The 27,525-nt window shown below is 42.9% G+C and overlaps 1 long non-coding RNA gene across 1 annotated transcript in view; it reads left to right on the top strand.

Moving 5' to 3' along the window:
- Positions 1 to 27,525, top strand: part of LOC121143211 — a 585,525-nt gene that overhangs the window by 412,727 nt on the left and 145,273 nt on the right. The window contains exon 9 of the long non-coding RNA XR_005880399.1: positions 11,438 to 11,559. This is a non-coding gene — a long non-coding RNA (uncharacterized LOC121143211). The remainder of the gene's footprint in view (positions 1 to 11,437; positions 11,560 to 27,525) is intronic.

Genomic DNA, 27,525 nt, shown 5'->3' with positions numbered 1-27,525 from the left:
AGAGCACTGATTGCTCTTCTAGAGGACCAGGGTTCAATTCCCAGCACCCACATGGTGATGAGGGAGGTCAATGTAATATGTAAATTAGTATATTTATTTACCAGAGAAAGAACTTACACATGAGCAGAAGCATGGCAGGCTTCCAAGCAAGAAAGCGAGGTTTTCCTTTTCCTTTCTTTAAATATCTCACCTGTGCCCATCCCCCTGTTCCTGCCCTTTTGGGCATGGACAGTATTGTGGGCTCACCCCACTTCACAACTCACATGGCACTTCACAACTGTCTGTATTCCAGCTCCAAGTAACCTCACACAGACATACTTGCAGGCAAAACACAAATGCACATAAAGTAAGTCATTTTAAAACAAGAAAGAATGGCTCCTGTCTTAGTTAGGGCTTTTATTGCTGTGAAGAGACACCACAAACACAGCAATGTTATGGTGGATTGCATTGACAGACTTTCATAAGTTGAATCATCCATGCAACTCAGGGATGAAACCTACTTGATCATGGTGAGTGATTTTTTTATATGTTCTTAGATTTAGTTTTTTGGGCATTTTTGCATCAGGGTTCATGAGGGAAATGAGTCTGAGGTTTTGTTTCTTTGTTGAATATTTGCATGGTTTGGATATCAGGATGACTGTGAGCTCATAAAATGAATTTGACAATGTTCTTCCTGTTTCTTATAGAATAAAATTTGAGGAGTATTGACATTAGCTCTTCTTTGAAAGTCTAGTAGAATTCTGCACTCAAACCACCTGGTCCTGGGCTTTTGTTCTTTTCTTTCTTTCTTTCTTTCTTTCTTTCTTTCTTTCTTTCTTTTTTGGTTGGAAGACTTTTAATAACTGCTTCTATTTCCTTAGGGGTTATAGGCTGTTTATATCATTTATTTGACCTTGATTTAACTTTGGTAAGTGATATCTATCAAGAAAGTTGTCCATTTCTTTTAGATTTTACACATTTGTGGAGTAAAGGTTTTTAAAATATGACAAATGTTTCTTTGAATTTCCTTGGTGTCTGTTGTTATGTCCCCCATTTTGTTTCTGATTTTATTAATTTAGATATTCTCTTTCTGTCTTTTAGTTAGTTTAGATAAGGATTTGTCTATCTTGTTGATTTTCCCAAAGAGCCAAGTCTTTCACTGATTCTTTGTATTGTTCTCTTTGTTTCTATTTCATTGATTCCAAGACTCAGTTTGATTATTTCCTGCCCTCTACTTCTCTTGGGTGTGTTTCCAGAGCTCTCAGGTGTGTTGTTCAATTGCTAGTATGAGATCCCTCTAATTTCTTTAGACCCTTAGAGCTATGAGCTTTCCTCTTAGGATGTCTTTCATTGTGTTCCATAAATTCAGGTATATTGTGCATTCATTTTAATTGAATTCTAGGAAGTCTTTAATTTCTTTATTTCTGCCTTGACCCAGCATCATTCAGTAGAGAGTTGTTAAGTTTCCATGAGTTTTTAGGCTTCCTACTGATCATGACGTTGTTGAAGCCCAGCTTTAAGCTGTGGCAGTGGGTTGAGTCTTTGGGAATGGAACAGAGGGTGGCAGTTTAGAGTGCAGGTGGGCCTCTTTCCTGCTCTTCTCCATGCCCAGGCTTTTCATGTAAATGCTGGGGATCCAAACTCAGGTCCGCTTTACAAACTGAGCCATCTTCCCAGGCCTCTGGTTTTATTAATAAATTAATAAGAGAGTTACAAACAAGCATCAAGAACACCAAGAAGATGTTAAACCCTTTCTATTCCCTGAAAAAGTGACACAGAAACACTATTATGTCACTAAGCTAGCCCTCTCCTCTCTCAGTACCTGCTTCTCGTGGCTGTAGAGTTATCAAGTTGGAATGCAGGCAAGGCGTTTTAGCTACCGCATGGTATCACATCATGGTAACAGGTGTTGTCCCAAGGCCAAGTTCACTACGAGATGAGGAATGAAATGGAGCAACAGGCTTTTTGTAGGCCCCAGATGCTCAGAAGACTGGAGCAGGCCGATCACATGGTTCCAGCCTGAACAGTACAGCAAGCTCGGTCTCAACAGGTGAAAACATGATAACTATAAGAATGAGCAGATGTGAGGAAGGATGTGAATCTGAAGGGAGGCCAGTCAAGTACAGCAACACAGAGCACAGGAAATGAAAGTGTGCCTGGGCAGTGCCGTTCGAGAACTACCTAGGAAGTAGAGCGATACACTTTCTTTTTTTGTTTTTTTTCTTCCTTTTTTTACATTTTAGTTAGAAACAAGATTGTTTCACATGTGAATCCCAGCTCCCTCTACCTACCCTCCTTTCCTGCCCTCCCCACCAGCCCCCTACCCAATCTCTACTCCAATCCCCAGGAAGAGTGAGGCCCTCCATGGTGGCTCTCCAGAGTCTGTCATTTCATCCAGGGTAGGGTTTAGGCCCTCCTTCAAGAGTCCAGGCTGAGAGAGCATCCCTCATTGTGGGATGGGCACTCAAAGTCTATTTGTATGCCAGGGATGAGTACTACCTATGCTTTCCACACAGTCATCAATCTGGGGTCCAAGAGCTCCCCTTGTTCAGGTCAGCTGTTTCTGTGGGTTAAACCAGCCCAGTCTTAACTCCTTTGCTCATCAGTTCTCCCTCTCTGTGACTGGACTCCAGTTCAGCTCAGTGTTTACCTGTGGGTGTGATGTACTTCTGATCTCATGCTTTGACAACCAGGGTCCTGCTGGCACTGCAGGGACTTTGGCTCCCAATGCTGACTCCTGGGGACAACAAACAGCTCCCCCAGGAGAATATCTCTCACGTACAAGCCAAACAGTCCAAGATCATAATCCCAAATGCCCCCTTACCCAGGTTTTACATCCCAGGCATGCCCCAGGGCCCAGGCTCTTCTTCATATAGCTACAAACAGCTCCTGAGCCCTGGAGCTCACTGAGCCTACTCCACTAGCTGACACCAGGCCAGCTCACCTGCGCTTCCCAGGCCTTCCAGTGACAATCACCGAGAAGACTGGCTGGTGTTCTCACCATGCCCTCTCCTGACCAGCCCAAGTCTCCCCATGACTGTTTCCAGGGATCCATATTGTAACACCCCCCTTTTCATGCCGGCCATTTCTGTTTGCACCGTACAAAAGTGATAAGAACAAACCTTGATGGAGCTTTCATTGAGTCATTTGATCTCACACTTGTTTGCATTTATTTTGTTATTTGCCTTAACTGACACATTGTAACTGTACATGTCTCTGGGGCACAATGCGATAAGCCAGTATATACTGTAATTCATAATGATGAACCTATGTAATTAGCATTTTTTCTTTAAACATTCATCTCTTTCTCTTTCCAGAGGCTTCCAATTCCTCTCTAGTAATTTATAAAGCATACAATATGGGTTGGGAGTCGGAAAAGCTCTGCCTGTACAAGCAGGAGAACTTGAGATCTGGATTCCCCCACCAACAACAAAGCCAGGCATTTAGCATGGTGGCAGGGGGGAGGGGCAGAGGGTGGAAAAAGTCAGGTCCTGCAGTGAGGAGCATCACTCAGCCTAGCTAAAATGGTATAGATCAATGACAGAAAGAGACCCTGTCTTGAGAGAGAGAGAGAGAGAGAGAGAGAGAGAGAGAGAGAGAGAGAGAGAGAGAGAGAGAGAAGGAAACAAGGAGAATGATTGGTAAAGACATCCTAGTGTCAGCCTCTAGCCTACACACATGCCTGTTTGGTCAGGTACAACACACACATGCACATGTGCTCACACACACCACTATAAATGATGATCTTTTTTTAATATCGAAATTGAATGCTCCTGGGGCAAGTTAATACATGGGTATCAACTTGAGGTCTTTGACAGTCTAACTATCCGATGATCTCATCTCCTTCCCATTATTAGAAATAAACTGCAGCATCCCAGTGCCATGAGGACAGGAATCACACACTCTGGACTCTAGGCTCCTATTTGGTCTTGTGTGCTTAGTTGAAGTGCATCTATTCCTGAAAGACCTGCCTTGACTAGGCAGATCCAAGCCCCCGATGGTGAGAATCCTGTCCAAGGCTCTGATCCTTCATGGTGGTCCTCCGGCAGTCTGTAGGGAATACAGAACATACTGAGTCTACAGTGGGTCAAGAAGACCCAATAGGATTTGTCTGCCTGCCCCAGGTGGTCCCAAACTTTGAACAACACTACTCCTCAGTAGAGATGAACATCTTCTGAAAAGAACAAAATAGTAAATATTTTTGGTTCTATTGGACGTACTATTTTTGATATAACAACTCAGCAGTCACAGGCAATGCAGAAATAAACCAGATGCCCATCAGCTAGGAATTGTTTACATGCTGTATATGCCTATATGTTACATATTATGGATGGAATATGATTCAGCAGACACATTGTCTGAATTAGAGCTTCTGTTGGTGCCACGAAGAAACACCATGACCAAAAAGTGAGTTGGAGGAAAAGAATTTATTTGGCTTACACTTCCACAGCACTGTTCATCATTGAAGGAAGTCAGGACAGGAACTCAAGCAGGGCAGGAACCTGGAAGCAGGCACTGATACAGAGATCATGGAGGGATGCTGCTTGCTGGCTTGCTTCCCATGACTTGCTCAGCCTGCTTTCTTATAGAACCCAGCACCAGACCAGGGGTGGCACCACCTGCAATGGGCTTGGCCCTCCCTATCAATAATTAGTTAAGAAAATGCCCTACAACCTTACGGAGGCATTTCTCTTAATCAAACTTCCTTTCAGATAAGTGCAGTTTGTGTGTCAAGTTGGCATAAGACTAGCTAGCACACACACATCCCCTAATATTCCAGAGAGAGTCATCTTTACTACTTGGTATATATATGTGCTGCTGGAGATTGAAGTGGTAGTCCCCAACTTTCATTTCATTTTGTTTGATTTCGTTTTTCTTCTTATTTTGAGACAAGTTCTCACTATGTTGCTCAGGCTGGTCTTCTTGCAATCCTCCTGCCTCAACCTCACTGGGTTGATAGGACCCAGTCTGGACATCAAGCTTGGCAGTTTTCTTAACATTGGTGTGAAAATTTTGTAACACTGGGCTCTTAGCATGCCCGACACTTTAGCCCCTTAGGTGTTAACATGTATGTACATGCTAAATTGATAGCTAGCCTTGATACTGCCATGTTTTATTGTTGACACTTGGTAATTATCTCAATTCCACCAAAAACGCGAGAGCACTGAACACTTCTCTCAGGGAACATCTACCATCACCCAGAACTTTTCTTCAGGAGAACGAGAACGGTGGAAGGACGGGGGGGGGTTCTCTCTAACTTCTGCTCCACAGTTCAGCTTTGTACCCACAGAAGCCCCTGAGTGACTCCCAGTGGCTTGCAGTGTCACTCCTGGCAAGTCTCTCACTCAGGGATAAGTGGACATAATGTTTTAATTTTGGTCACTGATTACACACTGAGGAGGAAAAGGGGGCAACTGGTTGGTGTTACAGTAACTCCCAGTGTGAAACGGAAACCGGGGGCAACCTAGATGCTGTGTGCACACGGCTAAGTTGTAACTTGGCACTGCCTTGTCAGGAACCATGAAGGCGCTGGATACCCACTGTTTCATTTCCATATGGTGTATGTTGACAATGTTCCCACTCACTCACAAGAAAGCAAACGCTCTGGCAGATTAACACCGTAGCCAGGCTCACACTGAGGTTTGAAATCAGGTCTTCAGGGTCCCTAGCTTAACCTCTCTAGACATATTACAAACATGCAGAGCTACCACAGTGAAGGTAGTGTCTTCTATTATTACTATAATCTAAACAAAAAGGTTTAGTCAGGGACTTAGCTCAGTAAATAACCACACACAGAAATCTATGTTCCATCCTAAACACCACATAAACTGGGCAAAATGGCACATGCATCTGATCCCAGCACCCGGAAGGACAGAGGAACAGGAGGGCTAGGTCATCCCTGGCTATACAAGGAGTGTGAGGCCAACGTGGGCTACCTGAGGGCCGGATCTCTCTCTCTCTCTCTCTCTCTCTCTCTCTCTCTCTCTCTCTCTCTCTCTCTCTCTCTCTCTCTCTCTCTCTCTCTCCCTCTCTCTCTCTCTCTCTCTCACACACACACAAACACACACACACAAACAAGATTTTACTATAAAACATGTTCCTTCCATCACCCACCTTTTGCTTGTCAACTTGTACAGCTCGACTCTTGGGCAATAGTCACTGCCCATACTGCCCAATTCCCCAACGCACTCATACTGGCAAAGGTCTGGTGTACCTATCTAATGAGAGGGGTCCTTTCAACCCTGCACTCTCGCTACGGATATTTTCAGAATAAACTTAAACATTTCAAAACTAGGTGGCTATCACAGCTTCTAAATTAGTGCCTGTAGCTTTTTTTTTTTGGCTGAAACTTCTTTACTAATTACTATACATATGTGTGAAGGAGTGTAATGAATGTAGGCACATATATGCACTCACACACACACACACACACACACGGATGGCTAGCAGGTGAGCAAAGTGTGACTCTGGGTTGTTTTTGTTGTTGGTTATTTTGTTTTTTTGTTTTTTTCTCCCACACCTGGTAGATTTAAACCCCTATAGGTCATCCTGTCAAAATACAATTTTAGCTTTGAAATAAAAGAACAGAACAGAAATAAACACAATCCATTAGAACTCCCTGCCAGTGTTGGCAGATTAAAAAAAAAAACTACTGTGTCTCAGACAGAAATATCAATAACTTTAACGCATGTGATGTGTTAACAGGAAGCAAACAAGCAAACTTGCTCTCCGGTGACTGTCACTAATATTTATTCGTCCAGTGACTGTTAATCAAACCAAGTTTACAGTCCCGTACAGCACCTGTCACAGGTGCTGATCGCTAATCAGCTATTGCAGCAGTTTATTCTGCTGCTGACAACTCGCAATTTTCCACTGATTCAGCTATTTTGTCAGGTGGGAATTATGGCATACCACATGTGACAAAACACATCACCCTTTTTTCCCCCTTTTTTCTTTTTTTTTTTTTTTTTTGCATTTTTTCAGGCTTCTCTCTCCTGCTTTCTCCCCCTTTTTAGACAAACAATATCTGGGAACTCAGAAGTAATAAGGCGGAATGCATAATTAATTACCCAGCTTGCTCTAATTAGGGATGAATAAGTTGTGTCCCTCTCACAATCACAAATGTGGTGATGGGTAACACCAGTTTATGCTGTATTAACAGCAAATATGCAATCCTTCTGAGAGCACTTTTGTTGATGAATTTGATGAATGTGACAATAATTAGCGCAGACAGATGAGAGCTAAATTACTACTGACAATGTAATGCTATCCTGCTCGAGGGCCTGGGAACGTGGCAGGGACCTGGGCCTCCATTCTAATTAATAGTGTTTTTTGTCCTTTTTTTTCCCTTTTTTTTTTCCTACCCCTACTGGCAAAAAATAGGAGGGGGGGTACCGGTAATTGTTTTCCTCAAAGGCTGCAGGGAGTTATCAGGGTAATAAAGTTAATTAGCAGAACAAACATCTTTTCACTGCCTTACCAGTCTGAGGGAAAGAGGGTGATTCAAGCTGCTGAAGATAGGGCATGGCAGGATAAGAAAGGAAATTTTAAGCCGTAGAAAGTTTCTCTGACTTGATGCATTAAATGAATTAGGTGGTCTCTTTCACGTCCCTGAGTTGCTTGTGTAAAGGTCTTCATGGCTGTGAGTTTTGGAAATAAAGTTAGTTGACATGGAATACCACTATTTCTTTCTTTCTTGTAATTGTTTCTGATAATACTCAACTTCACCTTCACTTAAGTGGGCTTTTCCTAACATCTCCGGCAGAGAAGAGAGCTCAGGTATTTGCCAGAAAGAACATTGGCCATGGGCTTTGTCCTGTAGAAATGTTATACTGTCTGAATATTTTTGGAAGAGTAAGAAATTGCTAAGCAATTTCCACCACACGACATTTGTTAATTCTCCTATGTAAATACAGTTTAAAATGGGCAATTTCAGGGCTGTAGGTACAGCCCAGGAGGTAGCATGCTTTTATAATTTGTGAAGCCTGGGTTTCATCCCCAACACCACATAAACTAGGCCCAGTGGCAAAGTCATCCCAGCAGTTGGGAAGCAGAGGCGGAAAAATCATTTTTCAAGGTCAGTCTTTGCGACATATTGAATTTCTGGCCAGCCTGGTCTACATGAGACACTGTCTCAGACAAGAATTGGAGAGGGAAGTAAAAATACATGTTATTTTAGTGTAAGTTTGTAATATCAAACATTATTTTTTATTCACTGTGTATGTGTATGAGTATTTTGCCTGCATGTATGTATGTGTACCATGTGCATGCGATGCCTGACGAAGCATTAGATTCCCCGGAACTGGAGTTTCAGAAGCCTGTGAGCCACAGTGTAGGTGCTAGAAATTGAGCCCCGGTCCTCTGAAAGAGCAGCCAGTGGTCTTCATCAGTAAACCATCCCTCAGGCCTTCCAAACTTCTTTTTATTGAAACTGTCAATATTATGTATTATCTTTCATGTCTGTTGCAGAATTTTAGATAGCAACTGAGCCAAAGGTGACTAGTTCAATTCACATTGACACTACAGTTTTATTCAGCATGCCCACATCACTTGACATGAGTAGCTACAAATAGCAAGGAGAGTAATGTCCACTAAGCAATTTGCAGACTTGGCAAGTCCATTTCCTCCCTGTAAAGTTTCAAGTACTCTACCTTTTTAAATGTCAAACACCTGAAACAACTGCTTAGCATCAAGTAAATTGCTCCTGGAGAGAAGCCTGGAGCCTTCTAAAACCATAGCCATGAGAAACCGGTCTTGGTGTTCTTTGAGATCCTTTCCATCACAGATTCTTCACATGTGCATGTAAGGGCACGTATTTTTTTTTTTGTCATTGTAGGTAGATGACTATGTAATAACTGCCAGCTAAGAATTAGGAATAAGTATTGGGTTCCTCCTGTGTTTGACTAACAACATGGCAGCAGGCTGATGGTCTGGCTTAGAGCCCTTTATCACATGTCTGCTTCTACTGGGTAAAGCTCCTAGTGAACAAACAACCTAACTTCCTGGGTTATTCGGATACTTTGCTGGAGGCCTCTGCTAACCAGAGCAGAGTGAGTAGAGATGACTGACTTGGAACCAGAAATCAGCCAACTTGAGCTCTTTGCTTGATGGCCATGCCCTCTGTCATCTCTCTGCCGTCTTTGCTTGATGGCCAAGCCCTCTGTCATCTCTCTGACGTCTGTGATCTCCTGAACCTTGCACTGCCATCACTGTTTGACACAAAAGAAACATTGTGGGCTGGAGAGATAGTAGTTAAGAGTGCTTGCTATTAGCAAGGCAAGGTGACTCACACCTTTGATCCCAGCACTTAGAAAGCAGAGGCAGGAGGATCTCTGTGAGATTGAGGCTAGCCTGGTCTACAGAGTAGATTCCAGTACAGCCAGAGCTAAATAGTGAGACCCTGTCTCAAAACAAACAATAAAGAGTGTTTGCTATTCTTGTAGAGTATCTATCTGAGCTTAGTTCCCAGTATACGCATCAGATGGTGTACAACTGCCTGTAACTTCCAGATGATCCAACACCTTTCTCTGGCTTCCAAGGGCAAAGTATACATATAGCTGGCACGCACACACACATGAGCATATGTGCACACACACACACACACACACACACACACACACACACACACACACTCAAGCACATTCCCTCTTGGAAACCATGAGGCATCTCACAGCACAGGGAAAGGTGACAGAAATAGTCTCAAGGAAATGCATCTGCTCTCAATAGCCCACATGTCACTAGTCAGAGGCCAGAATTGCAGGGTTTGACAAGAAGTTTCCATAACAATGGCTGAAATCAAGCCTTTGGGGAATTTCCTAGTTGATTTATCAGAAAAATTGTCAGGATAAAGACACTCCCAAATCCACATAAATTGAGAGAATACAGATACGTATAATTTGGTCTGGTTAATTCCAGCCCTTCTCACATAACAATAAGTACATTAAAGTGAAAAAGAAGGTGCAAATGGCATTTGCACGGTTAGAAAATCATAACTTTGTCACTGGGGAAGACTATGGATGTATAACATCACTGTATAAATATTTTAGTCATACGATTGATTCCTGGAAGAACACAGCAGTTTGTAGTTTGTTCATTTGGACTCTATTTCTGAAATGAAGCTCACCTCTACATCTAGGAAATAGGATGAAATAATGCCAGCAATAATAAACTCATGCACATATACTGATTTTTTTAAAAAGGGGGATTGCTATGGAACTCATTACTATTTTTGCAAGATGTTTTTAAGCCTACAGCACCTGATACTCCCAGGCAGAATACCATCTAAGATGGACCTGACCCTCGTTGGTTTCTGAGATCATAGAAGACCAGATGCATTAGAATGGATGGTTATAGACAAGATTATTTTCAACTTGGTAATAGATCATGCTGAGCAATCAAGACTAGACAAAAATTTCATTAGTCAGTGTCACAAACCCACTGGGCCAATATTCCCAGGTAGAGACAGAAACAAACACACATACACATAGATACATTCTGTTACAATTTGAGTTGCTATCCTTTGTTTTAAAAACACTGAGCAAAAATTTAAGACTAAAATCAGACATTATCTTTAATATGAAAACTCTAGACCTACAAGATACTAATTGTCTGCTAGTTTATGTCAATTTGACACAAGCTAGAGTCGTTTGGGAACAGGGACTCTCAGTTAAGAAAATGCCACCATAAGATTTCATAATTAGTGATTGATGTGGAAGTTTCTAGGCCATTGTGGTGGGGACACCTCTGAGCAGATGGCTCTAGGTGCTATAAGAAAGCAGGTTGAGCAAGACCCAAGAAGCAAGCCAGTAAGCAGCATCCCCCATGGCCTCTGCATCAGCTCCTGCCTCCAGGTCCCTGCCTTCAGTTCCTGCCATGACTTCCCTCAGGGATGAAGTTTGCTCTGAGAGATGTAAGATGAAATAAATCTTTTCCTTTCCAAGTTGCTTTTGGTTATGGTGTTTTGTCACAGCAATAGAAACCTTAGCTAGGGCACTACTTTCAACAGCTTATAACTGTTCTTATTTTGCTGCTATGTGAACTAATAACTTATTTGTGTAATTATATACACTTGGATATGTTTACACATGCATGTGTGCATATGTGCGCACATGTGTGTGGAGTCCAACACCCACCTCAGGCATCTTTCCTCAGGGGCTGTCACCTTCCTTTGAGAGGTGTCTGTCACTGACCTGGAACTCTCTGATTAGGCTGGTGGCCAGGAAGTCCTAGGGATATACCTGTGTCTGCCTCCCCAGCCCAGGGTTTCACGTGCATAGCACCAGGTCTAGCTTTTTAAATCTAAGTTTTAGGGGTCAAACTCAGACCCAAGGGAAACATGTTTTTCCCCCCTGACTGGTCATCATAGCCCAATGAGCTAATAAAATATGGTATGAGTTCACTTATAAAAGAGAAAGCCTATAAGAAATCCTAATGGAAAATTAATTCCTTTATTCCCTAGAAATGAACTGGAATTTTTTGAGAGGAAGAGAAACTCAGGACACTTACTTGTGTCCCCAGAGGCCTACATGGACATTTTCAGTCTCTCCTCCGGAGCCACTGTCTCCTTCATTGGCGTACAAGGTATGTCTTCCACTTGATCTTAGCCAAAATGCTAGAAGGGATAAAGAATGTCTCTTTGGAAAACCGATACAGTGGCCAATGTAGATGCTTTCAAGGACAACTGAGAATTTGCACCTGCCTGGGTGCTCCGACACTCCAGAAGCCTGTGAGGAAGTCTGATGTTCAGTACCTCAAGAGGTTTCCCTCACTGGACAGAGACCAAAACTATAAGTTCAGGTGAACAAATTCATCAAACTTTAGCCCATGTGCAAGTCAAGAGGGCTCTGTGAGTGGAACTGTGGGTCAGGGATTGTCTGGCAGCATGGGAGATTCAAGTCTCTTTTCTTTCTTTTAAAACAAATTCGGTTGCATTTTTATTTATCAGTTTGTAGGTGATGGGACGCACATGCCACAGTGTGTATGTGGAGATCAGAGGACTCTGTGGGAGTCGGCTCCCTCCTTCCACCAAGAGGGACCTGGGTACCAAACATGGAAGGCTCAGTATCCTGTGGCTCTACTTGTGTGGCCATTTTGTATCTTTTTCTCTCAGTTCATTGACATCCTGGTGCCCCTCCCACCCCAGGCTGACAGAGCCTCAATCCCAAGGGCTCTGGGTTAGTCTTGCTTATTTAGTTGACTACAGAGGAGTGTTGCACGCATAACTAATTGTCAAGAAGGGAAAAGCATCCATGGTTTCTCTTTTCAGACTCCAAATTCCAAAGTCACTTACCCGTTGTCTGTCACTAGAACACTGCATTACTTTGAGAAATCCTTAGGCACTAGTAACAAGAGACTGTGTGCAAAAAAAACGTTTGTACACAAGGTGGTGATGTTAGCAGCTGCCACTCTTTTATCCTGCTCAGGAATAAGAGAAACAACAGCAGACTATCTCTCTGAGTGATCACCAAAGGGCATGTTCCGTTGTTTGTCATGAAAGCCAGTCAGCGTGTGTCAGAGTTGTAGGTGAGAGGGGATGGCGGGCGGGAGATCAAACCCTAAGGACAAAACAGTTCTTGCACAGTCAGGGTTCGGGAGCTTGGCCTGTTACCCACTGGACATGGATGTCCACAGGTCCTGGTCCTAAACGCAAGGTGATGTTTGTAACTGAAATAGACCCATTTCCAGGTAGATTTCCCTCAGACAGCCTTCCCTTCAAATCCCTACCCTGACTATACACAGTTTCTTACCCCAACTCTTCATGCAGCCTTGACCTACTGAGACTGCCCTCATTCCCTTATATACACCATGTGTAGAAATTCAGCTTTTACTACAGGAGTGTAATTCAGAACCATTAAAAAAATCGAGGGTTTTTGGCTCACAAAGTAAAGTGCTCATCATGCAAGCCTGATGACCTGAGTTCAATCCCTGCAACTCACGCAAAGACTGAAGGAGAAAACCAACTTCATGAACTTGTCTCTGACCTCCCCACAAGCGCATCGTACATATGCAACAATAAGAAATGAAAAGCTTTGAAAGTAAAACCTTGAATATACGTCATAACTTCATTTTTTCCTAACCAACACTAAAATGTGAACCAACATATGCCAAACCTAAGCCAGCTCATGTCGATGATGCCTACCCAGACACAAGTAATTAATTTTATTATACACTAGATGTCAAATTCATCTACTTGGTAGTAACATGTATATTTTCATGTATTTCTTGGGGGAAGTGTGATATCAGGGAACAGTGTTCGTTGGTCAAGAGGTGGGCAGTCTGTGTGCCATGAGCCAAAAGTCTCAAGAAGATACGTTTTCGGCTTTGAGATTCTCTCTTCGTGGTGAAAAGAGTAGCAGTTGTTAATTGCAAGCTAGGAAGAGAAATAACTGTTGGTAACCATGGAAAGATGAGTCTGAAACTTAAATACAAAGAGAAGGAAGCCGGCGCTGTCTGCAAACTGTGGTCCCGGATTCTTGTCCCGGCTCGGCTCGTTCTGAGGTGTTGATTTGCTTGGACATGCTGTCAGCAACCTCTCACCTGGGAGAAGTGATATCTTATCAAAGCCCAGACAGCTCCCCTTCACAGCAGACAGATAACAGGGCCTTTCAATTTATCATACGGAAGTCTAAAAGAACCCTGGGAACGATTGGTCAGCTGACAGCTTGACAGACAGCTTGACAGCCCTTGGAGCATCATGGGAAATGGTTGTCAGCTAATTTTCAGAGCAACCAGAGAGATAACCTTCACAACGGGGAGGAAAACAAAAATCTGAATATTTGTATATGATCCAGCAGCAGGCAACAGTGTTCACTGATGATAATTGTGTGAACTGGGCAGTTAGGAAGAGTTATCAAACCTGAGAGGCTCCCAGGCACGGAAGCACCCCCATCTCCTTAGAGGTCTTTTGCCCTTTATTCAAACGTCATTAGAAGCATATGTGTATAATATGGGGCTCATGACACAGGCTAAATGTGCAGCTGCCCACTGGAAGTGCCCTGGTTTTAGTCATCTTCCCTTTCTCTTTGAGCATAACTGCCTATGTGTCATTTCCAAAACACAGTTCATTCATTACATCTCTAAGCAGAAAGCCACTTCCTAAAGAATCACACAGGTCAGATTTTGTACTCCAGGTTAACCCAGTCCTGGAAGGTTACAGTCACCTTCATGAGAGAAAGCAAGAAAAGGAAGCAAGAAAAGGAAGTCAGCTGAAGAGCCCTGAAGAAAGCATCCAAGACTATATTCACTCATCCATTCATGCAGCTAACAAACACTGAGTGCACACTGCATGAAGAGGGATGCGGAGGAGAAGGGGGCGATGGGGAGAAGGAGAAGAGGAAGCTTTCAACTCGCCCATGGTTAAGAGCCAGGGCAGAGAGTTAAGGGAGAGCAGCGGCAGAGGTCAGGCCCAACGCTTCCCACTGCTGAGGCCTGTACTCCATGGCTGACTCATCTCCTGCTTGTGACCTCAAGTGTGCTACGTGTGCACTCACTGGAAGAGATGCACCCTGAAAAATTGGGAAGAAAAAGTAAGCATTTACACATTTGCCAAGAGTCACCCAAAGTCACAGCACAATTCCAGAAGTAGTAGAGGAACGTGGGTAAAGTCCCCACAATTGGATGGGACCCTGACATCACCCCAGGCCCATAGGTAGTTGACTACTTATTTTCAAAGCAAACACTCAAACTCTTTTTATTTTGAGATAGTATCTACCATGCTGAAAATTCAAAAGAATAACAGGGGGGTCAGCTGTTAGTAGTTTGCTGCATTTGTGGCTATCATACCTATTTCCTCTCTACCATGTTGTATATACAAGCACTGTGTTTTAAGTCATAGTGACAGTGAGAAGTAAGGTGGCATTTGTGTCTGGTTTATGTTTGTACTCCCTCATGAATCCCAGTAATGCTTTTACATATTAAACATGAGGCATAATGAATAACATTGAAGGTAAACCTCATCTTTGACTTTCAAATTTGTTTTTGAGTGTAAAGTTGACATACACCATTTATCTAAATGTTACAGCTTATAAAATGGCCCTCTTAGGACCAACAAGGTACCTCAGTGGGTAAAAACTTCCAAGGACAAACCCAGTGACCTGAATAATTCCCAGGATCCACGTGGTGGGAGGAGAAATCCAACTTCCACTTTTCCCTTTCTTACACACACACACACACACACACACACACACACACACGTGAGCACACACACACGATTTAAAAAAATATTAACCTTTCTGAAATATCTCCTCAGTCAGTTCAAGAATAAATAAATTAAAATGAGGTGTCACATGAGGTTGCAGAAATGCTTCAAGGGATGCTGTGTCTCATCTTGCTCCAGAATAAACACATCAGCCCTTCCCACTGGCTAAGAAAGGCAAGGATCTTTCTAGAAAACACTCCAGCACTGTCACTACCTCTGGCACCATTTGACACTTGGCACTTTGGGGATAATAATTGGCTTTAATGACTCTTCATGCTTGAACTCACATTCCAACGCGGTTTTTCAAATCCAGAAGTGCATAGCCAGACAATCCAAAGGGGTTGTGAGAGTGGCTGGTGCCCTCCCAGCCCTGGGAAGAGACAGTCCACCACTTAACTATTGACAATCGAATGGCCTACATCTAATTCTTCACAAGAAGATGCCATATTTGAAGGAAAATGTGCATGTGCGATTTGCAATACAACCCAAGATGTCTGGGTACCGCCCAGGCAGATTTAATAGGTGGGAGTGACAAAAACCACATTGTACTCATTTCAAACTGGGAGAGCAAGATGTGGGAGGGAGGTGTCTCATGATTGATCCGTGGACCAGATCCAAGTGGCCACAGAGTGGCTGGATTCAGAATTCTGAATCAGAGCTGTGGTTAACATGCCTTCTCCTTTCCCTGTCGAAACAAACTCAGGAACATGGAGTCCTAACAGATCCCAGATGCAGCTCCCTGTTCACCTGATATGAATTAAGTTTCATTGTTAAAGACTAATGTAGTCATTCAAGCTGACTAAATGGGTAAATATAAAGCTGGCACCAAATGGCTCATTACATATTTCGTAGTAACAGCAAAATTTGCTGTCTGGAAACAGGATACATCCCTGGGACTCTGGTTAGATTCACACTTTCACAGAAGACATTTGCAAGCTAAATATTCCACAAAAATCATAAAGTGGGGGGGGAGCTCATGAGGCCACCACCATTCCTTAAGACAGTTCATATTTGCTGAGGAGTGGAGAGACGTTTTCTTCAGTGGTGTAGCCCCTGGAAAGGTGCCATATTCTTGTAACTAACCCCGCAGCTGTGCTCCCATAAGCAACCCTGCTTAAACTAATTGAAACACCAGAGAGAGACAGAGAAACAGAGAGGCAGAGAGAGGGGGAGGGAGGAGGGAGTCTAGCTGGGAAGACAGATTAGCAGAAGAGGTGGTGGGGGTGAATGTGATCAAAATACATATGTGCATGTATGAAAAACTATGTGAAGCCCATTATGTATAATTAACATATACTACTAAAATGATTTAATATTATATACTAATAAGAATGATTTAACAAGTACCATAAAACCATTTAATTTGTGGAGTGTGGTTACCATGCTTTAATCATAACAGTCCCAAGGCAAATGCAGCCTTGTCTATATAGTGAATTCCAGACTCTTAGGAACTACACAGTGAGCAGATGGATCTCTGTGAATGTAGACCAGCCTGGTCTACATAGTGAATTCCAGACTCGTAGGGACTACCCAGTGAGACCCTGTATCCGAGAAAACATACCCAGTAACTTAGAAAGTGCTCCATAGCAACCCCACTGCACGTTCCGATGTATAAAGTGAGCTGTTAAGCTTTGTTGTGTGAAAGGCCTGACATTGTGTCATGGCTAACAGTTGCTATATGCACTGTGCAGTGCCACATGTACCCAAAGCAGATGACATTGTTGATGGTTTGGCTCAGAGTCTGTGTCACTTCCCTTGCAGGGTAACCAGGTACCTCTGTGATCCAGAGTAGAATGCCAGGGCTTTTATGCCAGCCCTCCCTTCTATGGCGGCACCGACACAGTGCTCCCAATGTGAACAATTCTGCAATCTATGCCTTGTTTTTTAGACATCTTACCAAATATGCTAGATCATGACATTTTTCACACACCCCCATCCTTTCTTTTCCTCTTCTTTTATTATTTCATGTGTATGTACACACAGGGATGGGCATGCCGCAACACACATGTGGAGATCAGAGGGGTCTCTTTCCACCTTTATGTGGGTCCTAGGGATGAAGTCCAGTTAACAGGCTGGGTGATGACAGCGTTTACCCACTGAGCCATCTTTCTGGCTCTAAAAGCTTTTCCTTTAAGGTACCCTACTTCATATCAACACAATGACATTGGGCCACTTCTTAGTTATTAAAAATCATGACTAGTACAGTAAAAGTGAGTTTAAGATTTCAAAATTCAACTGTGTGTGGTGGCACAAACACTCAGGAGGCAGAAGTAGGTAGGTAGATCTCTGTGGTTCCAAACCAGCCTGGTCTACAAAGTGAGTTACAGGACAGCCATGGATATACACAGTGAGACTGGTCCCAAAATTTTTTTTTCAATATTCTGCTGAGTGTAATAAACCAAGCCTGAGGCATTCAGGATCATCCTTGACTACATAAAGAGTTCAAGGCCATGCAATTCTACATGAAACATCATGTCTCTATTGTTTAAGTCTTTATTTCTTTATTTCTTTTCATTTTATGTGCATTGGTATTTTGCCTACATGTATGTCTGTTTGAGGGTGTTGGATCCTGGAGGTACAGACAGTTGTGGGCAGCCATGTGGCTGTTGGGAATTGAACCCAGGTCCTCTGGAAGAGCAGCCAGTGTTCTTAATCACTGAGCCATTTCTCCAGCACCTCAATTTTTTTAATTCCAAACTCTCCATACTGTATTAGCTAGTTTTTATGTCAGCTTGACACAAACTATAGCTGATAATAGGGAACTTCAATTAAGAAAATGCCTATAAGATTGGCCTATAGGCAAGCCTGTGGGACATTGTCTTGATTAATGATTGATTCAGAGTGCCAGCCTGCTGGGGAGGTGCTAGCCCTGGGCAGGAGGTCTTATAAGAAAGCAGGTTGAGCAAGCTTTTGGCCGTGGTATTTTATTGCAGCAATGGCAACCGTAAGATACTTATTCCTTGTATTTGGTCTGTTCGTTTCCAGAATCCCTGGAGGCTTGCTAGGGAAGGAGTCCTGTTTAATTTTCACAAGCTGTTTAGAAAAGCACTCTAGTTGTCTGAATACCTAAAAAGCAACCAGAAAATTCACCTGTGCTTGTGTTGTTATGCTTTTCAAATTTTCTCTTTTTACAGCTTAAAAGTTTTGGTCTTCTTTTTCAATAAGTAAAAAATTTTAATGGAGCAAAAAAGAAAGAATATGATATGTCTTAAACATTTGCTACTAAATTATTTAAACTGCACACTTAAATTTCTCTACCATGCTTTTAATGTGAAAAGGGTTCTTGCTTTGTCTGAAACACTCAGTTATGATTTATGACCATCCACAGGTATAAACAAAGTTTCTGAATGTGATATGGTGAATAATCACCAGATTATAAAAATAACTTAGCCACCAGTCGGTAGTGATGCACACCTTTAATCCCAGCACTTGGGAGGCAGAGACAGGTGGATCTCTACGAGTGCAAGGCCAGCCTGGTCTACAGAGTGAGTTCCGGGGATAGCCAAGGCTACACAGGGAAACCCTGTGTCAAAAAAATCAAATAATAATAATAACAACAACTTAGCCTATCAACTGGAGAGATGGTTAAGAAAACTGGCTGCTCTTACAGAGGGCCCAGGTTTATTTTCCACCAGCTACATGGTGATTCACAATCACCTGTAACTCCAGTTCCAAGGGATGCTATACCCTTGATATTAGTCTCACACGCTGTGCACAGACACACATACAGGCAAAATACTCACGTGCATAAAATAAAATAGACATATCTTTATATATACATGTATATATATACATATATATATTAAAACAAAATAACCTAGCCATTCAGGGCCCAGCACTCACTTTAACAAATGCATTTTCATAAACCACCATAGTTAGGGTTTTTATTGCTATGAAGAGACACCAAGACCACAGCAACTGTTATAAGGAAAGCATTTAACTGAGGAGGCAGCTTACAGTTCAGAGGCTCACCCCATTATCATCATGGCATGGGACACGGTGGCATGCAGGCAGATGTGGTACTGGAGAAATAGCTGAGAGTTCTACGTTTTACAGGCAACAGGAAGTTAACTGAGACACTGGGCAGTATCCTGAGCATAGGACACCTCAAAGCCTGACCCCACCGTGACACACTTTCTCCAACAAGGCCATATCCACTCCAAGAAAGCCACACTTCCTAATAGTGCCACTCCCTATGAGATTATGTGGGCCAATTACATTGGAACTACCACACTGCCCTTTAAAGGGATGAGAAAAAGTCATTGAAGTTAGGCTTATACTGATCCTTCGATCGTGGAGGCATTAGCACCCCTGCTAGAGCATTCTTCTGGGGTATGACAATATGGAAAAGGAAAGCCCAAGTTGGAAGAACAATCATAGCTCACCCAAGTAGTCATTTCATCTGTACTGTGGCCAGTGAACGGCAGCTCAGCCTCCTCTCTTGGTAGACCTCCTCTCTCGGTAGACCTCTCTCGGTAGACCCACCTCCCAGCAGTTTGGAATTTTACAGGCTCAGCTTTCCACAACTCACTGTTCAATGAGACACCCTGTTTCAATAAACAAAACGGAGAATGACTAAGGAAGACATTTGAAGTCAGTCTCTGGCCTCTACACACACTATCATATGAACACACAGGCATATTTGTGTTTATACACACAAATGCACACAGACACACACACACACAGGCATACACACATCAAAAAAAAGAAATCATTTGTTCCTCCTCTCAATTAAAAATGGTTTATTTTTTTGTTGTTGTTAATTTTTTTTCTGTCCGTCTTCCTATGATTATTAAAGCTCTCTGAGACTCAGTTTTCCCAGCCAGGAAATGGAGACGGCTGTACATTATCAGCTTTGCTGTGGAGGATAACCACCTGCCAGCATCATCCTGAGACTGTTGTTAGTGCACACAAGGTGCCCCTTTGATTAGTATTGGAGCCTTTGCCTTCTGTCACACAGAAGTACAAACCATCACACTGGTATACAGAGACTCTTTCCTCTGCCTTTATCCATTCTAAAGGACTCAGGGCCGACATAAGGCTGGGCATGGCCAATGCTAGAAAGCATGAGTCTTCCAAAGACAAGTAATAATAGTAACTTTTGCCCAGCTTTCAAGAAAGATAAAAACATAAACATAAAATCTCTCTTATGATGTTTCCTGCATTCCATGAAGTAATGGTGGAAAAAATTGGGGCCTGTGTTTTCCAAAATACTCACACAGGCTTCCAAAAGCTTCCAGAAGCTGTTATGGTGAATTGCAAGAGGAACGCTCTCAAAGCATGGCCACAGAAGCGCACATTCACTGCAGGTGATTCGTGACTTGGGGGGGGTATTGCCCCCACTTAATCCTCACAACCCCACGTACGTGGTGTTGCCATCATTACCTTGTTAACATTCTCAGGAGCTTAGCTTGAGTGTGGGTGAGTGGCCCAGCCAAGGTTGCAGAGTCTTCTGGGGCCATCATTCCAATGATCTCCTAGGATCCCCTCTGTACATGTGGACAGAACTTTCAAAAGTAACAGGGTGGTAGGAAATTTCAGTTAGGCAAGAGGAGTAAGGTCGTGAAGACTGTTGTGTCACTTGGTGTCCATGGTTAATGGCAGTGTTTCTGTCCTCGAGAACTACTGAGAACATATTCTAAATATTCTTTCCCACACAAAACCATGGCATCTGGGTGGTTTACAATGTAGTATACATCAAAATGGAATGTTGTCTGCTTGAATATAATTTTGTCAGCTGAAAATTTTTAATCAATTTTTAATATTTAGAGTTCAGATTGAGGCAAGTGGTTGTCATTTTTAGCTTCAGAAACCTTTTACATTCTTTAAAATTACTGATAATACCAAAGAGCTCTGCCTAATACATATATCAATATAAATATTACTAGAAAGTAAAATTGAGAAGCTTTAAAATATTTGAATACTTAAAATTGAAATAAGTACAATAATTCAAAAATAGAATAGTAATACTTATTAAAAATAACTATTTGTAAGAACTATAGCCAACGATAATATTAGGAATAATAATATTTCCTGAGATGAGAGGCATTATTCTATATCCTTTTTTCATGCTTCCAGTTTTACTTGATGTTTTCAAATGTAAAAAAGGAAGGCAAGATTCTCACAGTGGGTAGATTTTTCCAGATCTCAGTTGCATGTGCTTACAGAAGGAGCTGTAGTCCTTCTGCAGTGCTGCTGTTGGGATTATCTTCAGATGCAAGCAGGTGCTTGAAAAGAGGCGTTTTCAGGGAGTCAGGATGTTGTTTCCTTATTCTACACCCCAACATAACAGGTGGGTTTACAGATTAATTTCCTGGTGACATTTGGAACCATCTCTATCAGTGATCTATGCGACCACACTGAGTTCTTTGGAACCTTTACATGTTCATGACTCTGAAGTGTCACATGTTTGTCATTTGGAAAATAGTTTACCTTAAATCCCCATAATGCTGATATATTTCATCATGCAATATTTAATAATCAAGCCGCACTGATTAAGGCCGCCAAGCATCTATACCAGCACTTTTCATAATCTGCCATCTGACTCCAGCATGAAGAATTGCTTGGTGGGCACTTCCCTTGTTCATACAGAAGGATGGAAGAGACCCGTGCACAGAAGCTAATAAAATAAGCGACTTTTATTGTTTAATTGGTGACCTATTGTTCAATCAGAGTTTTATTTGGGATGTGTAAGTGAGCAACACAACTGTTGGTATCATTCACTTAGTAGTGCCCCCCCATGTCACCAGCCAATCCCAATGCAGTATAGAGCAAGTCGCATCTTGGTGTTACCACATATACACTGGACTTTGTAGACCCACTGAAGAGACATCAAAGATCTTCATCTCACACTCTCAGAAACTATTACCTAAAATCATGCTCTCCTTTTGCAAATAAAATATTCTAGCAGAGTAACTAAAGCCAATAGAGAAGCTCGGGATAAAGAAGTTGGGGGCGGGGGAACACATCACTTTGCTCCTCAGTTCAGGACTCTCCTGATACTACAAAAGCTAAGCAGAATTTGCATTCTTCCTATGTATCAGAACTTGCACTTTCTTCTTAAATTATCTGCCAGGATTAGCATGGCCCCTCGTCTGTGCCTGCAAATTACTACACCGTCTAGAAAGGCCGTCTGCAATACCTTAAGAGGAAGGGGGAATAAACAATAAGGTTTTCTCAGTCTGTAAATTAGTCACTGTGTACACACTGCTCAGCAGGTAAAGTCATTTAGGTCGATAGGGTGTCTTTTACTAATCAACCTCTACATTAATTTACTAATTTCTCTGTGCCTCCCAAAGTGAGAACTCTATTCAGATGTGTTATTTGTATTTCCTCATTTGAATAGATTATGAATATATTATGATGCAATTAAATATACACAGACTGTGCACACTAGATCTTTTCCATAACTAATTCAAGAATGAAATAATATATGTTGCTTTGAAGCCAACTGTCATGAGGAAATGACAGAAATGGGCTCCGCTTAACCCTGACAGGAATTCCTTTAGTGTGGACTATTGTACACCATTTAATTCTGAAGCTTTCGTCTTAAAGTAAAATTTAAAAGTTATCCTAGCTAATCCTCTTTAAGTAAAGGTTAAGGACTTAATCCTCTGGCTTTATAAATCAGCAGTGTCTAACAAACTGCGTACTTGTTTTGCTCTATTCAAATGAGCTCATGAAGGTCCTCAGACAAGAAGGCTGGCAACTTCACAACACATGCCCTGTGATCCATGAACCTCTGTTTCTCAGTTTTTAATATGTTGCTGCTTTGTTAAGTCCTGCTTTTTCTGTTTGCAATATGCTAGTGAGAGACAATTGCGAGGTGGGGGGGAGCGTTCACCAAATTTTATTACTTTATATCATAATACTAAATAACTTTATTTGGAATAAAAATGTAACTGAAATATTGTGGTGTGGCTCAGAGATAAGGTACCTTCCTGGAACTCACTGGGCTAAGGTCAGATCCTGAACTTTGCAAAATAAATTAGGTTTATTCCTTCCAGAGGAGGGGGTTGGATGTGTAGCACAGAGGGTTGAGACTTCAGGGCATACCCACTAATTCTCCGTGATGAGGCTAGCCAAGACCTTCCTGAACAACGGAACAGGCCTTCCTCTTCCAGGTAGGATGCTGCTTTCTCAGGTCGCTGAATCTTCCTCCTTTTGTCCTTTGACAAGTCCTCAACAAGGGAGTGAACTTGGATGTGTATCACTCTCTGTGCATATTTAGTCTTTTTTTTTTTTTTTTTTGGTTTTTCGAGACAGGGTTTCTCTGCATTGTTTTGGAGGCTGTCCTGGAACTAGCTCTGTAGACCAGGCTGGCCCCGAACTCACAGAGATCCGCCTGCCTCTGCCTCCCGAGTGCTGGGATTAAAGGCGTGCGCCACCAACGCCCGGCGCATATTTAGTCTTAAGGCATTTGCCAGCGCATTAGCAGAGACCTCATTGGAGGAAAGCATTTCAAGTGATGATAAATTGCTAGGAAGAGCCAAACAAAAAGTTCACTAGAAGAGGATTTCCACAAATAACTTGACAGATACTATGACTTTGGATAAGTCAACACAATGATGACTTCTTAAAGGAACTAAGAACACTGATGTGCCCTTTAAATACTGACTACTTCTGCGTAGGGGCTTAGGGTTTGTTTTGTTTTGTTTTAAAAAGCTGTAAAATTGTAGCTATATGCCTGACTCCCAGAAGGAAGAGAATGGAGAGGAAGAAGGAAAGAACCCTGCTGTGTTCCGCCTCTCAGAAGATCACACACTTGCTGGGTAGTGGTGGCCCATGCCTTTAGTCTCAGCACTCTGGAGGCAGAGGCAGGTGGGACTCTGAGTTCAAGGCCAGCCTGGTCTACAAAGCAAGTTCTAGTATAGCCAAGGCTACACAGAGAAATCCTGTATTGAAAAGCAAAAACAAAACAAAAAGACCACACACCCAGAGGAATAAAGTGAGACACACAGATTCACCAGGTGCCTGAAATCCAAAAGGGGGTTTGTCAGTGGCACATCTGTGACACTGAACTTAAATCAGAAACAAAAATTATTGCCATGGTTTCTAGGAATGAAGAGGTTGGGTAAAACGGGAATTGGAACTTAGGACAATGAAAGCCTGCAGAACAAAGAAGTCTCCAGTAAGCAACTTCACACCCTATAGGACTCAGCCACTATGACCTGTCTGCCTTCCCCAGGATAATGGTTTCTTCTGTGGATTGCCTGCTCTGGTGGACTTCTTCCACTACAATTGGTCTCATTTCAGGATGAGAGTCAAGATTTATATGAGAACAACAAGATGATGGTCCAATAGTCCCCCAGGAGCCAGTCAGCAACCTCCAGTGACCCCGTGTTCTAAAATAAGGGTCCTGCCCGGGGTCTCACTTTTCTGTCAGAGCAACTGTGAAAATATGATAGAATAGAAGCTGTTACCTGAGTTCATGGGAAATTGGTGGCATTTTATTTAAATGTTGCTCTTTTCTTCCAGTCTGCTGTTCGTTGTTGTTTTTTACATGATCTAATCTCGTGGCATTTTAATAGAATTTTGTACCTTCAGGAAATCTTAATGTAATTTGTGTTGTTGACCTGAGAATACAGGGGTGTCATTAGCAACAGTAAGCAGTGTCTAAGTGAGTTTTATTATTTATCGCAAAGGTTTTCCCACCATCTTCGGGCAGGTTAGTCAATTGTGCTAAAAGTGCTCTATCTGGTGGTTTATAGATTGTAGTTATTTTTCCTGTTCTTTTAGACATCGTAAAGTGCATATAACCATTTTTTTTCTATTTAAGTAAGGAATGTCTTCCTTTCTCCTTCTGAACAGCAGTGAAGGTCAATTCCATTTCACAAAGCTAAGGCTGTTTGGTGAAGCTGAGTTGAACATCCTCCCATATCATCTACTCACAGCTTTAAATCGCCAGAGGGGTTTGTGGGCAAGGACTGATAGATCTGGGTACAGCAGGGCAGTGAGTACCCAGCACTGGGCGGGGGGGGGGGGGGGCAGAAGCAGGAGGAATACAAATTCCAGGACAGCCTGTGCCACAGAGCGAAACAAACAAGCACACCCTAGCAGGGTGTCAGCTTCTGGTGGACACTCTGGGGGCAGCATGGGCAGGAGGCTTAGTCAGTGAGCTAGCCAGAATGTGACTGTGTAACTTGTTCTTTTCCTGGTGAGACCAAACCCTTGAACCTCTTTCTTCCCATCCATCTTGCTGAGCACTTCCCCAGAAGCCCATCTGGTGCTGTTCCTTTGTGAAAGGCTCCCTGGGACCCTCGAGAGCTCCACGAACGTTACCATGTGAGACTGAACACCCTGCCGGGCTTTAGTTGTTCACATGGCTACTGTTTCTTACATTTCTTCCTTCTCAGAGCTATGCTGTACTGCTCAGATAAGACAGCAGATTCTCATTTAATTCTCCTGGTGTGTGGGGGGTGGGGGTGAGGGTTGTTTGTTTTGTCAATAAGCTAAAACACAGGTTTCCATGCTGTGTTTCAGAAAACATGTGAAGGTTAGGTGTATTGGTTTTATCACTCATATTTGTTCGTTGCTTTGCTGGCACACTTACGACACAGTGAGTGTGGGGAGAGCAAAGCAAAACTTCAGGAGTCGGTTCTCTCCTTCTACTGTGGGGGACCCAACGATGGAACTCAGGTCATCGGGCATGACGGTAGACACCTTTACCCACTGAGCCATCTCACCAACCCTGTTACTCTTACTTTAGACTGATAAATGATGCATATTCCACGTATTAGTGGGCACTGTGCACTGTTGTGATAATGCACACAACAGCACCCAGGAAAATCAGTTCCACATTTATCATCTTTGTGAGGAACACTTTCCTGAGCCAGTCTTGTCACGTTTGAATGAATAGTACATTCACGTTATCTACTGAGAACGACACATAGGAACTCGTGCTCCTGTCCATTTGTAATTCAGTACAAGTTAGGGAACATTCCCTGATGTGGTAGTTCAAGCGAGAATGGCCTCCCATAGTATGTTAACATAGTGGTTCCCCAGTTATGGACCTGTTTGGAAAGGATTAGGAGGTGTGGTCTTGTTGGAGGAGATGTGTCACAGGAGGTGGGCTTTGAGGTTTCAGAAGCCCACACCATTCCCTGTTCTTTCTCTGTGTCTCTCTCTGTCTCTGTCTCTGTCTCTTTCTGTCTCTCTGTGTCTCTGTCTCTCTCTGTCTCTCTGTCTCTCTGTCTCTGTCTCTCTGTCTCTCTCTGTCTCTCTCTCTCTCCTTCCTACTTGCTTTAAGGCGTAAGTTCTCCAGGGGTGGCATACACCTTTGTATACCTTTAGGTCCAGCACTCAGGAGGCAGAGACAGGATCTCTGAGTTGAGGCCAGTACAGTCTACAGAGTGAGTTCCAGAGGAAACCTGTTTTGTTTTATTTTGTTTCGGAGGTGGGGAAGCCAGGCAGTGTGCCTTTCATCCAGCACTCAGGATACAGAGGCAGGTAGATCTCTGTGAGTTCAAGGCCAGTCTGATCTACAAATAGAGTTCCAGCAGACTCAGAACACTCCTGGTCATGATGATCATGGACACGTCCTCTGAAACTGTAACCCCCATCAACTCTTCTATAAGCTGCCTTTGTCATGATGTCTTACCTGCAGCAGAAAAGGGACTAGGACCACCTCTCCTTCAGCCCAGCCTCTGGTACCCACCATTTTCTGTCCCTCATCCATGACTCAGCATTTTCAGGTCCCACACATGAGTGATGGGCATCGACTGTCTGATCTCCGGTTCCATCCAGGTGGCTGCACATGACTGGACTTCACTTTTGCAGTTGAGCGGCATCCCATGTGGTTGTGCACCACATTTTCTTAGCTTGTTTCCATCTGTGCTGCGGTGACTGGAGCTGCAAGCATGCAGAGTGCACACTGATTGCTTTTCTGTTGCATATGCGCCCCTGATCTTTAACTTCTGGAAGAAACTGCTTACTACTTTCTGTAACAATTGCATTAATTTGCATCCTCAGCAGAGGCACACAGGGTCCTCTTTTCTCCAGCCCTCCATCAGCATCTCAGCCCTAGTCTTTTTGGTAGTAGCCACTGCACAGGAGTAAAAGCGCATCTTACCTTGGGATTGACTAACAGCTCCCTGATAGCCTTTTTTAAGCATTTTTTTTTAATGACTGCTGGTCCTTTTCATGTCTTCTATTGAGGAATGTCTGTTTAGGTATATCGAGCATTTTTGTTTACTTTTTTTTCTGAGACAGGGTTTCTCTGTATTGTTTTGGAACTTGCTGGGTAGACCAGGCTGGTCTTGAACTCAGAGATCCGACTGCCTCTGCCTCCCAAATGCTGGGATTAAAGGCACGCACCACCAACACCCGCCTTATATTCAGCATTTTAAGGG

The sequence above is a fragment of the Mesocricetus auratus genome, unplaced genomic scaffold (genome assembly GCF_017639785.1).
Source record: "Mesocricetus auratus isolate SY011 unplaced genomic scaffold, BCM_Maur_2.0 Super-Scaffold_100011, whole genome shotgun sequence".
Taxonomy (NCBI): Eukaryota; Metazoa; Chordata; class Mammalia; order Rodentia; family Cricetidae; genus Mesocricetus; species Mesocricetus auratus.
This window is presented reverse-complemented; position numbering and strand designations above follow the sequence as displayed.